Source organism: Leuciscus leuciscus (assembly GCF_965113295.1).
Source record: "Leuciscus leuciscus genome assembly, chromosome: 13".
Lineage (NCBI taxonomy): Eukaryota > Metazoa > Chordata > Actinopteri > Cypriniformes > Leuciscidae > Leuciscus > Leuciscus leuciscus.
Window position 1 is genome coordinate 23,295,909 of NC_138737.1, and position 17,749 is coordinate 23,313,657.

General features: G+C 35.1%; 1 protein-coding gene and 1 long non-coding RNA gene across 3 annotated transcripts in view; both read left to right on the plus strand.

Moving 5' to 3' along the window:
• The window catches only part of LOC309512702 (transmembrane protein 132C), a 328,786-nt gene that overhangs the window by 27,595 nt on the left and 283,442 nt on the right, over nt 1-17,749 (plus strand). The gene's annotated exons all lie outside the window — the stretch shown is intronic.
• LOC309512739 lies at nt 1,654-4,063 on the plus strand. The gene is made up of 3 exons (XR_014211157.1): nt 1,654-2,365; nt 2,861-2,933; nt 3,012-4,063. It is a non-coding gene; the product is annotated as an uncharacterized lncRNA (long non-coding RNA).

The window sequence follows — 17,749 nt, forward strand, 5'->3', positions numbered from 1 at the left end:
AATCAATTTAGGAAGACAGGGCTAGTTGTCACATGAGTTATAAGGTTTTGAGTCGAGATAGATAGATAGATAGATAGATAGATAGATAGATAGATAGATAGATAGATAGATAGATAGATAGATAGATAGATAGATAGATAGATAGATAGATAGATAGATAGATAGATAGATAGATCTTTTATTAGAACAATAAACAACTTTTTTTAAACTTTGATAATTGCCATAATCTGCCATAAACAAAATAAAAAATATTCATATATTCATATTCAACTATATTTGATCAAATTCACCTGTCGAGTTATAATATATTACATCAGCATGTCAGGGTAAAATTGAACAACGGGGACTCATCTCAAGATTACTCATTTAACAGTTCATCTATTGCCAAAATTATGCATAAAAGATCAGTCAAGAATAGAACATTATTGAAACTATTAAAATCAGGAATGTCAGAATCAAAATGCGTAGTTTATGCATAAAAAATATCCGTCGGGAAACCATCACATTTTGAACGATGTTCACTAACCCAGCGAAGTTGTTCTCTTGGATTGGCAGTTATTCTCTTTAGCATGCAGTGTGAAGTATTTCACACAGTTCCCTGATCATTTCGATTCAATTTAAGCAAGTGAAGAACAAATTCATACTCATGTGCGTTTTTATTATGTGTTGTATTATGCACGTTATCGTCTCTGACAGACAGCATATTGAAGGCCGCCATTTTCTCCCTCTTCTCGGAAAGCGGTGGCCTATTTAAATCATTCGGTAGTGTTGGTTTTCCAGGGAAGGGAAGAGAGCGTGTGCTCCCTGGACTTCTGCTTACAGTGTATAATACTACAGTGTATTGTGCACGTTATTTTTTGACATACATCGATGTCATGAAATTCAAATGATGTGGATTTGAAAACAGATGGATTGTACACTGTAAAAACTAAAGGAGCCTCAAATATCCTGTCGGATACTCAAGGAACTTCAAAATGTAATTTAAGTGCCTCAAAGCTCTTTCTCCTATAGTAGGGTTACTGGAGGAGCATTGACATTCTTTGAGGTTCTTGCTGGAACTTATGGGATCCTTTAAGCACTTTGTATTTAGTTCAGAAGTTCTGGAGTCACCTTTTCATTACCATGAGACCTCGAAGTGCTTTGGGGGAAAATAGAGGAACTTGAATGCGATAAAAGGGTTATTGGAAGATCTTTTAACATTTAAGTGGTTCCTGGAAGATCTCTTATGTTAAAGCCAGCATCTGGAGGAACCCAATGGTTCTGTGAGGCCAGAATGAGAATATTATTATCCTATTATTATTATAGGCTACTTAAGTTTGATTCAGTATAGCCTACATACCCAGGTGAAAAAAGACGTACTATTAAAAATGTACTTGAGTGTGTTTTTAGTAGGCCTACAATACAAATATACTTTAATGCATTTTTAATACATTTAACAGTAGCCTGCGTCTTTTTCACCTGGGTAGCTTACATTTATTTAGTATCTATAGGCCTATTTTGTTGATTAATTTAAACCTTAAACAACAACACTAAATTATAATAATATTAATAAGAAGAATTCATTAATTATTATTGAATAAATAATAGTAATAAAATAATAATTTTTACCTACTTCTTCATAAATTATTTTTTGAAGAGGAAGAACTAGGAGGAGAAAAGTTTTATTCTGTCACGAAACTGCTGCTATTCCTCTGCTGTCGTCGCTTCAGTGATCCTCGCGCTGCTCGCGCGCAACAAAGCTCAGCTGATCGACGTCATCGGGTAACGGCTCCGTCCTCTCATCAAAGCTTCCGCCGTTTGATCGGCTCTCCGTTACAAGGTTTGTAAACTCGCCAAATAAATATAAATACAGAGTCTACTCACTATATATTCAAACACACATATATATAAACTAAATTGATTATACATTACTACTTTTTTACAGTGTTTACCACTCGTTTATTGCACAGTATCTGGTATGAAGGTTTTAGCCGCGATGCTAACTACGTTGATCTAACGTAAGTTAATGAACAAATGGAAATTATTGACTTATTGTCTTAGATTGATTTAGTCATTCAATTCAACATATTCTGTAAAACTGTGTCTTCAAATTGCTGAGATAGCCTAACTAATGTAGCTGATTCCTGCTGTCGTCATTGGCGTTTGTTATGAATAACAAAAGCAGGTTAATATAGTTTGGTCTGTTTTTGTTTAGCCTAACTTTACTTACTACAGGTGCCCTCATTCTCTCAAATACCATTTTAAAGCCATTTACTGGTCAATAAATATTATGTTGTGAATAATCAGCTTTGTTCTTTTGTTTCCCCAGAACAACCAGTACATTTCTAAAATAATCTGAACATTTCAGAGGCAACATTGAATTACAGTAAGTTACTTATACACCACATGCAAGTACTTTATTACTATGAACTTTCTCTGTGTGAAATTGTATTGTTTGACTGTGTACTTTTTTAATAAGTTATTCTCTGAAAATCTTCCCTCATGCTCTCAAATCTCATTCATGTTACTCAGAAAAATAATATCACAGGTTTGGAGCTAATAATGCTATGCATTTTTTATAGGCTATACCTTAATCATATGCATTTGAATATAAGACATTTGAACCCTGAATTATAACTTAAAGTTTAGTCTTTTTCGACAAAAAAAAGGAAAAAGCTATTATATGGCTTCAGAAGACTTACAACACAACCCATAACACATGAGTTGTGAACTCATTGACTATTTTTAGGATCTTTTCTGGGACATTTTTGGAGCTTAACTATTTTTTACATAAATTGTTGCATTGAATTGAACTAGACAAGTGTACATAATAATAGTTTGAATGAATTACAAAAAAAATTTATGCTTGTGTTTCATGCAGTGATATTGAATGGTGACGGGTTGCATTATGCCTGAGATCTGCTTTCGGGTTCCACAGACAGAAAGTCAAACAGGTTTGGAACGTCACAAGGCTGAGGAAATTATTTAATAACTTTAATAACCTTACTAACAGTAAATTTTGTATTTTGCAGGGATCTCGGTAAGCTGAAATACAAGTTTGATCAAGAATAAAAATCCTCCTGTAGACCTGAAAATCACTGAAGTGCCTGGACCATCCACCAGAAAAGAGGAAAAACAAACAGAAAATGAAGCTGATGCACCTTTTCACTTTTCTAACTCGTTAAGTACCTCACGTGTCCCTTGTGAAGATTTTATAATTGATTGCATTTTATGTTTCAGCGAGTAAAGGTGCATCACATTTGTGAATTTCGTGAAATTACACAGGCAAAAAGACAAAATTGCTGATCGTGTGGATTCTTATTGAAATGACTGAATTCACCAGTGAACATTCACAGAACAACAGATCATTTTACTGCACCTTAACTCTGTTCAAATGGAAAATGTTTTCTGCTTGTTGTGACATAAGGAATACTGTTTCCGGGTCGAAGCCTCTACTTCTACTTTCTCTATCTTGTTTCTAGATATTGAGAATACTCAACAACCATTTACGGGAACTGTTGATTCAAGTCACACTTAAGCTTTTCAAAAGGCATAGTGTACATTTCAGTCTCCAGTCTCACGGCATCCCAGACTTCAACATTTTATGATTCAAAATAGCTGAATAACTAACCATCTGAGATTTCGGAATAGAGATAAAGGTTAGGATCCTAATTTTCAGGAATATTACAGCACAATGAGTGTATATTAGCACTGTTTGTTGTTTGTTTTTGACATCTGATAGAGCTTTTGGACTTGGAAACAGTGACGTCAGACTTAACAAGCGGATTGAAACACATGTTTTAAAATTAAGTGAAGATGGACATTTTTAATTAGTCAAAATTGTAATTTTTTACATTGATTTATTACATGGAACATGTGTTTTCCATGCATTTTGTTGAGATGTCTTTTCTTGTGTAGCCTATTGTATACACTTGGTTGATTATTCATGTTACTTATGTATTATACAATTTTTTGTGTGTGTATTCATTGATATTAATCTATTACTAGCTTTTTTTTTCAAGTGCATGGAAGTGTATGTATTAAAATGGATCTAAAATATGTAATAAACAATTCTTATTTTGTATTTGGTTCAGTTTGTTTATTATAATAGAAGTTAATGGTGGTAACCATAGTAACAACATGAAATTAATTTAATACAAATAAAATAAAATTGAAATTTGGTTCCTGGAGGCACCCACAGTGGTTCCACGCAGTGCCTTATATAAGAGTTCCTCAGGAAACCTGTGTGGTTCCTCAGAGAACCGCCCCTTTTTAAAGGGTGCCTAGAGGATCTACAGACGGTTCCGCCGGTGTGGCAAAGTGAAGAACCCCAAAAGGTTCCTCCAGGCACCTTTTATTTTTACAGTGTAGGGTAGTAATTATTTATTTCTTAGCCAGCAAGTATTCAGAGAAGTGATTGAAGCCCATGAGTGTGTCAATGTTTTTAGTTCTAATATTCCAACCGACAGCCAGCCTAAGTTTTTGACAGACGTGATAACGTCCTTGTTTGATTTTTTGGTAATTATAAAATGTGCTGGAGACGTTTGATATGCTTTTTTGCGTGATTCATTACTTGTTTTATTGAATTACTTGCTTTTTTCGTGGCTTAAATAAATTATTTTACTCAAATTGATGTTTGGCTTGTCAAAAATGTCCACTGTCACGAATTCATTGACTCTAGAAAATCGAATACATTTTTCTTTACCAGGAAAGGAGTTGTTTTCATGCACAAAATAGTTTTTATTGTCTCTTATAACCCAAACTGGTTCCACTTTATTGCCATAGTCCACTTTAGACATTGTGCTAACTATAAGTAATGTTGCTACTACATGTCAACTAACTCTCATTAGAGTAATAGTAGGCTGTAGTAGACTGTCAGTAGACTGTTAGGTTATAGGTGTTAGGGTTCGGGTTAGGAGAATAAGTTTACTTGTAGATGCCAAGTTACTTACAGTCTTTAGAATATCTGTTGGGTGGAGCATCAAAATAAAGTGTTAGCAGATATTAAGCAGACAGTCTACTAATACTCTGATGACAGTTAGTTGACATGTAGTTGCAAAGTTACTTTTAGTTAGTAGAATGTCTAAGGTGGACTATCGAAATAAAGGGTTACCCCAAAACCTTTTATTTAAACCTTTGAAAATGCAGATCCTGTTGTAAATAAGAGTAAAAAATCACCTAAAACTGCTGTTCCATTATTACTCCTTAACAGATTTGAACATTTTGCATTTCATAACTGTTTTAATTGATTGAGTTTAACTGAAAAAAAAGAAAAAGAAAAAGGTAGGTAGCCTACAACCAATTAAGCTTTATCTTTAATCAAGACTTATTTAAACTGACTTTCAAAAATAACCACTTTGTGAAATATTAACTGGAGTATAAAGTATGAAACTAGCCCTGGTCATTCCTAATCCAAATGAGACATCATTGTTAGCACTTTATATTCAAGTGTTCACCTCTTGCATTGTGCCTGTTTATATCATTGTCATGTATTAAAAACCGAGATGAAGTTCATCATGTGTTTTTGAACTGACACAGACTCGCTATGTCAGAGCACTGTTAGGTTGCTCATACGTTCCCTGTTTATTTGTTGGCAGAGCTCTGATGAAGTTTTCTGATGAAATTTGATGAAAACCCTTGTTGCAATTTTAAATGAGCTCCTCATTCCAGAGCACTTGATAGTTTGCCTTATTTTCATGCTGTGAGTATGGGAGCGTTTGGGAATACGGGAACGTTTTGCAGCTAACTGGGTAGCGGCTCTTGTTTGTTCTCAGCAGTACGTGTGAATGTGTACGTTCCTCCAGCTGTGATTTCTTGTGAGAATGCCGGCGTAGCGTCGCGGATAGATGAAAGCGCCCGGTGTGCGTATCCTTTGGCCTGCATTGTTCGTAAAAGTAGATTTGGGTTTGATGCACCAGTGTGAAGCCTCGAGCTAATTTCTGTTAGGGGAGAAAGGCACAAAGCGTCGAGCTCGGATGTCAAAGCTATATTCCCTTCAGCTATAGTCATATTTTCAGTTGTTCCTTCTCTCTCTCCATTACTCTTTCAAATATGTGCCCTGTCTTCACAAACACCTTCCCATGTCCATCTGACTTAGAATTCTCTCTGAAAACATGACTGCTGGCCCTGTCTTTCATCTTTCATTCTATCCTACAGACTTTCCTTTTGTTGGTGCTATGAGTTTGTCCTAGAATGTAAATGCTTCTATTTAAAGAGCAAGAACATTTTGTAAAAATGCACTGTAAAAAATGATTTTTCGAAGTTGTAAATAAAACAAAGATTATTTGAGTCTTTCTACTTCAAAATTTGATGTATACTTCAATGGGTAGCCTAAATGCGATTTCTTTGTAATTGACCGTTCGCAAAGACCCGCCCCCTTTAGTTACTGTTGCTATGTCCGACAAGCGACGCCGCTCTCGCGCCACACCATGTTCTCACTCAGTGAAAAATACACTGGACACTGACAACGCGCTGACAGACAGGTTACTTTTGATATGAACAAAGTCTCACCTTTCGAATTTGGTCATTTTTTAAAGGAATTTAAACAATAAAATACCGTTTTGTGGCTCTTTAATGTGTCTGAGAGATCGCTGTAGAGCCTCTTAAACCGATCATCTCTTACTTCTAGTTAATTTATAGCATCAAATAAACATGAAAGAACATAAGAAGGAATGTTGTTTTAACCGTGGAAAGACATCAGTACACTCCGTTTTTCAAGTTCAAATCCTCCAATGTTAATTTACTAACTCTCCTAACTGCTTTGTCGGACAAAAATGGCGGATGGCGGGTTATGATTGGTCAGATCGCCTGTCAATCAAACACCCTGCGAAGGGTCAATTGGTAGTATGATTGACAAGCAAATTCTGAGTGAAAATCAAATAAGCTATTCGAATGAACCCTCAATTAGTTGCATATATCAACATTTTCTTATAGTTTTTTTATGGTGTAATTTGTAACAATTAACAAACGTACTTAGTTTTAATTTATATTTATGTATTTGGCAGAAACATTTATGCAAAGTGACTTCAAGATATACATTTTATTACTTCATTACCTTAGAAACTGAACTCATTACCTTACCATTGCTAACATTATGCTTTACTGACACAACAGCACTAAATTTGATAGCCTTACTAAAACGCTAGCTTTCCCTTATACATTCACATTTAATTGTATTAAGTTTGAAACCTTTTGTCTGTCTTTACTCTTTCTCTGCTTCCTACATGTGTTGAGCGTTAGGGCTACTCTCATCCGCTCTATTTATAGTTGGTTTTCTATGTCTGTATATGAAAAAGGGGAATAAAAGTAAAGTGCAAGAGGAAAACAACAAACTTCTTCAGGATAAGGGCCAAGCTTTTATCTTGATCAGCCTGAGATACATAAAAAGAAAGAAAGAGAGAATCTAGGAAATTGATATTTTTTTATATTTTTTTTATATATATTTTTTTTTTACAAGATAGAATGTCACAGTGGAATTGAATGACTCATGTGACACAGAGTGGCTTCACGAAACAACGTGTGAACATTCACACACGAGTCTGACCTTCATGCTGAAGGGATTCTTCCATCTCGGTATGTGTCTGTATTTGTACGAAGTGACCCCAACAAATATTTAGGCAATGATGAATTCTATGAATTTGATTAGATATGAAAATACTGAACTAAATGGCATCTGCAAAAAATATTTTTTTTACATTTTTAAACAGTTGATTTTAGTGGAATTTTTTATCTAATGCAATGACATGTAGACATTTTTAAGTCTCTTAAATGTGCAATTATACTTTTTTTATCACAACTGTATGACAGTTTTTTTGTTTGTTTGTTTTTTTGAGTCTGTGCACAAGAAGGTTTTGGAATGAGAAGTACCATGACATTAAATCATACGCATACGCATAACACACACACACACACACACACACACAAACACACTTCGTAACAGGCATGGCATAACCTCGGCGTCTCCCTCAGAGGTCTTCAGCAAAATAAATGTCCCAGAAAGTTTTATTTTTTAAACCCCTGGGTTGTGATTTATGTCCACGAGTTCAATGTGCACGATGTGGACCGTGCCCTTCGCAATGGATCATTTCATAGCAATCTTTCACAAATGGCATCACGTTACCATGTTATAGTGCTGGCTGAAATAAAAATGTTTTATTATATTAAGTAAAACGTTGGCATCAGACCTATAGCTGTATTTGTTCTGTTCTTATAAAACTCTGATATGCAATGTGAAAGTGCAAGGTTGTGGATTCCAAGCCAACATAAAAGAGCCAAATCAGTGGGATTTTCATATATGTCACTGATTTGCTTCACATACTTTTTTAAATCTGTAATAAATATTATTTTCTTTCTCTTCCTTAAGCTGTAAGCTCTTACAGGATTTTTTTATTTTTTATTTTAATTTTTTTATTATCATACAAAAGATGTCAATGATACTGACACAGACAAATGATGAGACCAAATGCAGATGCAGAGAGAGATTTTGGAAAGCTGTGTCTAACTCAAGAATCTCTAAACAACATGAAACAATAATCACTCTATTCTCATTAGAGGCAACCTCTGCTTTCTCACTGCCTCACCTCAGTGTATCGACTCATGTGTCACTCATTCGCTCTCGGATCCTGAGGGCTTGGTGCTAATTTCAGCTGCTTCAGAAAGTGATGCACGAAAAGATTGTCACATATGGGGAACTGTCATTTTAAAACCTCTTGGCCTTTTGTCTTGATCACGAAATGTACTTCAACTCTGCTTCTTTTGTCTAATGACCTACGCACCTAAGCTTCTATAGGTTCTGTCAGGCACTTCATATATAGAACCTTTTAGGGGTTCCCATCATGGAATATATTATAAATTTAGTTTTAATTAACAAATTGTATTTATTAAACAGCCCATAAACACTATCACTTATCACTTGAAAATGAATTAAATAACCCGTTAAACATGTGCAATCATTTCAGACAATTCTCTTTATATAGAACCTTTTTTGGCAAAAGGGTTCTTTAAAATTCAGGCAAGACCCCTAAGATTCTATATTGAACACCATTGATCCTTTTTTTTTTTTTTTTCATAGACTGTATGATGCCTTTACCCTATTTTCTTTGCTTTTATCTTCTGACTGTTTTATCCTTAGTGGATGTGCTATTTAAACACTTAAATCTCTCAGAGACTTTAAAGTTTTCACCATCGGGCTGAACGCAAGCAGCATCAGAACCTTGTATATACCTTTTTTTTTTTTTTTTCTGAAAAGATTTGAGCATATTTGTTTGGAAGATGTGTTAATGCTAGGGTGGAGAGATTGCATTTATTTTATGCCTGTGCCAGCTACAGGATAGAGTAAAATTGTATTTAAAGCAGTGGTTCTCAAGCTTTTTGACTTGAATGCCCCCCATTTTCCATTACAATAAGGCATATTGACATATATATTTGTTTTTAAAATGTTTTATTAACAGAAAGGATTGTCAATATACTTAAAATAACTGACCGCAATTGATTTTTAAGTTTCAAGAACTGTATTTTTGTAATGGCACTGTTATGTCCTGTTTTAGTTTTGTTTTCACACTGTTTGCTCTGTTCCCATTTTCCTTAGTTCCCTAGTTAGCTTCCCTGGCTGTTAATTAGTTTCCACACACCTGTTTCTGTTGACCACTGAGACCACAAATACCATTAACTTAAGAGAATTAAAGGCAATAATCAGCAATATGCGTTTTTTTTTTCTTTTCTTTTTTTTTTCTGGTTCATTGAAACAAACTGTCCAAAAGAACCGATTTGTGGAAATTAATCGGACTTTACATCACTACTACTCATTATCTCCCTGCTTATCTACTCTTAGTTTCCTTACTTTTTTTGTTTATGTTAATGTGCAGTTGTGATTCTGATACTTCTGCACGTCTTTATTTATCTTTGATACATGCGTGTTCATTTACATGTGACAATGTTCTTCAATAAAACAAATTAATAGCTATTAAGGGGGCTAAACTGAAATTTTCAGTTTACACCTTTTTTATGAGACAACCGCTTACCCGCCATTGACAGAAATTTCAGGCTTTCCGTGTTTTCACTGTTATATGGTAGGGGGAGCTATGACACATCTTCTGAATCTCCTGATCAAAAGACATGGAAGAAGAAGCAGAAACAAGCAATAGCATATGTAAGCAGATGCATATGTAAATTGACGCGATCATCAACATGAAATAAGCATATAAATCAAAACTGCCTAATGTTACTGAATGAAATGTCGACCCAGGATGAGGACTGTGAAGCTTTGAAGAAATATTGTTTTTTTAATGAAACTTACCCACATTCAAGTGTTGATAAAAAAAAAAAAATTGAATAAAAAGTGTGTTTTCTTTCTTTTGATATATTGCATGTTCAGATATAAAATATATCTATGATAAAATTTTGTGAAAATTATCAAAAATACTGGCAGTGGCTGGCAACTAAAAAAAAAAAAAAAGAAGAAGCTGATGGGGAAAGAGTTAATTGACTTCATTTAAATAATTTTAAGTCCTACCCCTTGGAGAGCTTCTGAGAACACTGATTTAAAGTATGGGTACTGTTTCAATATTTTATTCCTTTAAAAGGCTACGTATCTTGCCAAAAGCATTCTTGAGTGGAGGTAGAAAAGTTTGCATATGGGATTGTACTTAAAGTAAGCAAGATTAATCTTTTTCTTAGCTTTTAAATGGACAAATTCAGAGGATAATTGAGATTTTCTCATTAAAAAATTATAATGTCAGTTGATTGACACTTGACACATGTACCTGTAGATTGTTTTAAGCCGGATGTACACTGAACGATATATAATAGTCCTTTACAAGACAGCATGCAAGAAGACTCTTTCGAAGTTTTACATCATCAATCTGTTTGGTGATAGTGAGTTGCGTTTACATGGCTTCTCTTGTAAAGAAAAAAGGGAAAAAATGAAGACGATGTGTGGAGCAAGTGGTTTGTTTTCACTTTAATCAGGTTCTGCACTCCATATTGTTTTTGATTTGTCGGTTCTTGTAAGAGGAGTCACGCCGCAGGACTGTACCTCAAAACTTCTGACACTGGAAGACTTTCATTGGAGGTCAAATTTGTTCACAATGGTCTTTAATCGGCTGTTTGCGAATGTAACCAGTCCTACTTCACTCCGCTCCAAGTGGGATTCGAACCGAGGTTTCAGGTGTAGAAGGCGGGCGTGCTAACAAGGGCCTATGTCTGTCAAATTTGCAATCAAAAGCCCTATTCGGACGGGACTAGTTTAACATAGAGAGGTGGGGTAAAGTAATAATTACCAGAGCTTCTCTGTGATTTTAGTCCTGTCAGTAAAGATTACGGCGACTTTTACCTTCAGTAAAAAGGTCTGAAAAAATGACCTCAGGTAATACTAATCCCATGCGAATAGACCCGCTGTAAATATGTACGTAAATATTTAGTAATTTCCTATTTAAAAGTAGTTTTACGCGGTTTTTCAAGTATGGAGACGCTTGAAAAAGCATTCAGTTGTGTTCTAGGCTGTGGGAGAAGTCTCTGGCAAAACTTGTGTTTTTCCACATACCATTCAGATCAGAAAGAAGATCGAAAGCACTTGTTAGAGGCATGAAACATATTTTAGCGTTAGGTAAGTTCCTATTACCAACACAATACAATCAGAAGTTATTTAATACATCGTTTGACCGGACATAACTGTTTTATATATATAAATATAGGTTATATGTGTCTGCACACGTGATATCAGGAAGCAATGTAATACACACATGACGACAGGAAGGTAACGGCGGTGTGTAAATCGAGTTACTCCTCCCACTTCTGCTAGTTTTACTGAGATATCTTATCCCGTGCGAATTGGCCATTAATATTACAGACGTCCTGTGGTAAAATTACATTACTCCATCTACCCTTGTTAAAGGGATAGTTCACTTTGCAATTAATTTTTGGTATGTTTTAGCTTACCTCAAGGGCATACAAGATGTAGGTGTCTTTTTCCGCAGTAGTTTCAATTTTGATATTTTTCGGTCAAACCGTTCTTGTCTGTCAGTCATATAATGCAGGTCGATGGTCACTGTCTCAAAGAGCATGCACAGAGTCCAAATTAAAACAATTCCCCGTCGTCCAAATTAAACAATTCCCCATCGTAAGTACACATTGATGGCCTAAGACACGAAACGAGCGGTTTGTGTGAGAAAACGAACAGTATTTATATCGTTTTTACCACTTATACACAGCCATGTCCAAGTGATCTGATCTGACGTGTACGCAGACTGGTGCATAGATATATACACACTAGATGTCGCCTTGTCTACGGCAGTTCATTGGAACGAATGTCTTTAAGGCGACATCTAGTGTATATATCTATGCACCAGTCTGCGTACACGTCAGATCAGATCACTTGGACATGGCTGTGTATAAGTGGTAAAAACGATATAAATACTGTTCGTTTTCTCACACAAACCGCTCGTTTCGTGTCTTAGGCCATCAATGTGTACTTACGATGGGGAATTGTTTAATTTGGACGACGGGGAATTGTTTCATTTGGACTCTGTGCATGCTCTTTGAGACAGTGACCATAGACCTGCATTATATGACTGACAGACAAGAACGGTTTGACCTAAAAATATCAAAATTGAAACTACTGCGGAAAAAAAGACACCTACATCTTGGATGCCCTTACCCTTAAGGTAAGCTAAAACATACCAAAAATTAATTAATTTTAATTAACTATCCCTTTAAGTTAATCCCATCCGAATAGGTTTTAAGACTACAGATTTTGCCCTAGGATCAGAGGAATTATTTAAGACTTGCAAAATTGGTCTCGGATACCCAAATCATGGCAAAAATTGTACAGTGGGAACCCGGCTTTAGACTGATCACAAACTGTTTTCTTACTTCAGTCAAGAACTTCTTTAAAAGTCTTTTTAACAATTAAAACATGTCAAAGTCTCTATGTTGTGGTGACTAATTAGATGTGAATTGAAAGTGCAATTCACCTAAAACTTAAATTGACATGACAGGTTAGCACAGTAAGACTAATATTTAAGGATGTATGTCATGGATCACCAATGAAATGTGTACTTTGTCATTTGAAGGTCTTAATGGAATTGTACTTTTGTTTTTTAGTATCAATTGAATTGAGCAAAACTGCATGTATTTGTAACAACAAAATAAATGAATGAAGCGCAAGTACTAGAGGATAGCTATTTTATACCCTTGCTTCAGGGAAACCCATTACTCTGTCCTCGTTACAGTTACATTCACTGCTCAGGTGTCCAGCAGAGCTGCGGTCCTTTCTTTTTTCCCCTTTGTGCTTCTGTGAATAATTCTTGTCATGCAGGTGGAGAGATGAAAAACTAGCACAGCCACCCAAAGACATCCTTTTTCCACATCCTGTGCTGTCCATCCTGGTGGCTGTGAGCTTGGAAGACGCTTTTAGAAACATATCTCCGTCTTTCAAAACTTAGAGGTTTAAACTCTATATTCAAATGGGAAAACTTAGAGGTTTAAACTCTATATTCAAATGGGAAAACTTAGAGGTTTAAACTCTATTCAAATGGGAATTGTTTTACATGTAGATTGTGATGTAATTTCAGCATTTAAAGGTTCTAGTCTGTGATTTTATTGCCGACGGAATCATAAATGTCCCATCATTCAGGAGAAAAAAAATCTTTTTTGCGAATTACCTACCCTTTTTTTTTTTTTTGGACAACAAGAGGGTTATGTGGTATTTTTTTCTGTCTAAAAATCATCGTCTCAGTTTATCATGAAGGAATTATACCAACATTAAATGTTTTTTATTTTATTTATTTTTTTATGCTAAGTGCCGTAAAATACATTTGCTGGTAATGTTAACTTTGGCCATGGTACACAGTCCAAAGTTTTGTATGCCAAAAGCTTAAGGGTCCATTTACATTTCTTCAAGATGCAGGGCAGTGGAATTGAAAAAATTCAATTTCAATTGAAGAAATAAATAAAATGTATTTCTAAAAAGAGCAGCTCTTGTTAATGATGATTGATCTGGAGTTAGATAATAAAGTAGTTTGAATTACATACCTTGTAACCACATTATTATTTTACTCTATCCCAGTACATTCTAGACATCACTGCCACTGCTGAACTTTTCATATTCACCACACATTACTTGTTTGTGTCTTCTGTATCATTACAATGTGATCGGATGAAGTTGAGAGACCACTTATGGAATCAATAAGTGAGCTGTTTCTGATCAGTAGCTGATTGTTTGGATCATTTATAGAAACTAAAGTTTTTTTGCACATTTGACTTGAAAGTAAATAAGCAAATAAATCTAAATAAGATTTAATACTTTTAAAAATATATTTTTTTAATACATTGGTTGTTGATTTTATATTGTGATATCATAATATTTCAGGAGTGAATTCTGAGAGAATGCAGTTGTCACTCATATACAGTAAACAACTGTTGAATACAGTACTTAGAAGAACACCTACAGCCATATTTAGCTGCAGCATGTACATATCATTGCTTATAAGAATAAAATTACATAACATCTCCCTCATCCCCCTGTGTATTACCATCCAAACTCACGTTTTCTCTCAAGATATTCATCTTTCAATCCATCGTCTGTCTTAACTTTCTCCTTGGTTCTCATTTCTCTTCTTTTATCTAGCTCTGTTTTATCTAGCCCCCCCCCCCCCCCCCCCCCCCCATTACTGTTTTTTCTTCTATCTATCCTCTTTTTCTCAGCGTCTTAATGACTCTCTTTCTGTAGAGAATGCCCAGTCTGACAGTGTTTGAGGTTAAACCACAGATTTAGAGACTCCATCTGGAGCTTCCACAAAAGCTCCTTTAACACACACACACACACACACACACACACACACACACACACAGTCACAAACATGTGCCAGGGGGCGTGCAGAGGACAACACTCACTTCTTCCCCGGTGAGAAAATTCAGTGTAGCGAAAGGTACGGGCCTGTTCTGTCTTGGGATTTTCTTAGTTGTGCTTCGTGTCTTTTTTCAGAGGTGTGCAATTTCCGCTACTGTTTTTTTTCTTTTTTTTCTTAATCACACCGCCATCTCAGCAGTCTCGCAGATGTAGCTCACATGCTGTTTAAAGCTCATAAGAATTATTTCCAGTTTGTGTTTGTTCCATTTTTTTTTCCAGTCATTTCATGCCCATCTGGGGATGGGGATAAATTTAAGTTGATTGCTCTCAGGAGAAATTACTTCTGCTTTTGTCATGGTAGCCAATGGTAATAACTATAAATAAAGGGGTGCATGTAACGTTTCACGTGCAATAAGACAAACATCATCCTTGGTTATTGTTCAGTGAGCAGAGATTATTGTCTGCAATGTGAAAGGAAATCATAAAGTGATTCGTTTATTCTTCAGTTTGTGTCCGGAGTAGTGTTAATTGTAATTACTAATGGTGAAAAAATTATTATATATTGTCAATATTGTGAGATATTGTTAATTTTGTATGCTTATTGGGATATTTAATATAAATCTAAAATATACAGAAAGTTTAGGGGTAGAGGATAGAATATACAGTTTGTACAGTATAAAAATAATTATATCTATGCAATTTCCCCATAAAACATGGGAACCAAATGTGTTTGTGTGTGTGTGTGTGTGTGTGTGTGTGTGTGTGTGTGTGTGTGTGTGTGTGTGTGTGTGTGTGTGTGTGTGTGTATGTGTGTGTGTGTGTGTGTGTGTGTGTGTGTGTGTGTGTGTGTGTGTGTGTGTGTGTGTGTGTGTGTGTGTGTGTGTGTGTGTGTGTGTGTGTGTGTGTGTGTGTGTGTGTGTGTGTGTGTGTGTGTGTGTGTGTGTGTACAGTATGTGTATATTAGTAATGCCTCGATCAAGCTATTTGACAATTCAGATAGATAATGTTTTGTTTTTTTTTACTTAGAAGTTAAAAATCCATAGTTTACCCTTCATTGCATAGTGTTGTTCTCCTACAACATCAATGACAGAGTCCCCGGTTTGCGTTCCAGACAAAAAATCCTCCAGGTCCTGTCAGTCTTTGGTTTCCCAGCATGCTCTGCACGCTTGAGTTCTTCCCTGTGGTGCCTTAATGATGTTGAGACCCAGTTTTGCCACACAGACTATTACAAAAGGCTACAAGCAGTCAATAATGCTTGAGGAGGCAATGCAATATTGTACATTTTTTAACAGAATGATTTGTAAAAAAAAAAAAAAAAAAAAATCTGTTATTATTTTGTCTTTGAGAATATAAATATATCCGTTATCTTCCTCATGGCAAATTTCAAAATTTAATCTCTTTTTTATTTTTATCCCATAGATTCTGCAAAGAGTAAGCAAACTCATGAGCTACACACTCAAAGTTTTGATCAGAAAGTTTAAAATTTTTTGAAGAATGTTTGAGTCCAATTCCTAAAACATAATCACCATGTTCACTTGGTATAAACCATTTTAGCTTTATTTCTTTCATATGTTACATGTATTAACGTTGTTGAAGTCAGTTTGAAATCGCCATTATGGTGATTAGTGTTCCCTTTAGTTAAGCACTTGGCCATTGACTTTGGTTGAATTCATTCTCTTTCAGCAATTGCTGAAAGTTCCTGCTATAACTATTGTCTACAGTATTTCATTCTCCTGACTGCAATGACATACCATTTACTATGTACACTGTTTGAAATCAGTGACAGACAGTTGACGCATGTGAGTTCCCAACTGAGCACTAAAGTCTTTAAAAATAGCAACTTTCAATTTTGAACTATTTCAAGTTGCTATTAACAGTATTGAAAGATGGCCATTGTACCATTCTTATAACCTCTGTTATTGAACAACGAATGATTATGCTTTTATTTGGCATTTTCCTTTGTTTTCATATATGTTTTTGTTTTGCAATGTACACAAGTTCTTTTTGTGTACCACTGCTCCTTTAAAACAGGGGACACATCTTTTGATCCTTTGAAATGTTTCACCAGTTTGAATTTTTACTTTGTTTTTCAAAACTTCAGATGTTATTGATTAACTCTTTCCCTGCCATTGACGGAAATTTCCATGATTTATAAGACAATGCTTCCCCGCAATTTACGGAAATGTCCGGCTTTCCTCGTTTTCACAGTTATACGGTAAGGGGCGATATCACGCATCTTCTGAAAGAGTACAGTATCTCCTGATCAAAACACAGGCGAAAAATATATCATATGTAAGCAGATGCATATGTAAAATAGTGCGATCCTCAACAATAAACAACATATAAATCAAAACTGGCCAGTGTTACTGAATGAAATGTCGACCCAGGACGAGCTATAGGACTGTGAAATTTTGGAATCTAAATAGGACTCCTATGTTTTGATCATCATTCTGAATCCAATCCAGACGTACCTGTAGTCTTTGACAAAAAAAATTCTCCGCTTTTTGCTCAAAATGTAGCTTTTTTTTAATGAAACTTACCCATATTCAAGTGTTGCTAAAAAAAAGAATGCATTAAGATAGAAATGGGTTTGTTTGTTTAAAAGCAGAGGGTCTGTTCTTTATTTTGATATATTACATGTTCAGATATTCATACAACAAAATATTCTGGGGGCCATGAAACTTTTTGTGAAAATGATCACAAATGCTGGCAGTGGCTGGCAACCTTCTTTTCTTTTTTTCTTTTTTCTTTTTTTACGTAGGCGAGGAAAGAGATAATAATAGAACTAAACTAAATAATCTTAACTAAAACAATTGAAATTTTCAGTTCTGTTTTAAACAGAGGGAGTAAAATAAATTACTAAGTTATAATTACATATTACAATAATGCATGTGTTTTAATCGTATATTGTTGTTCCTTTACATC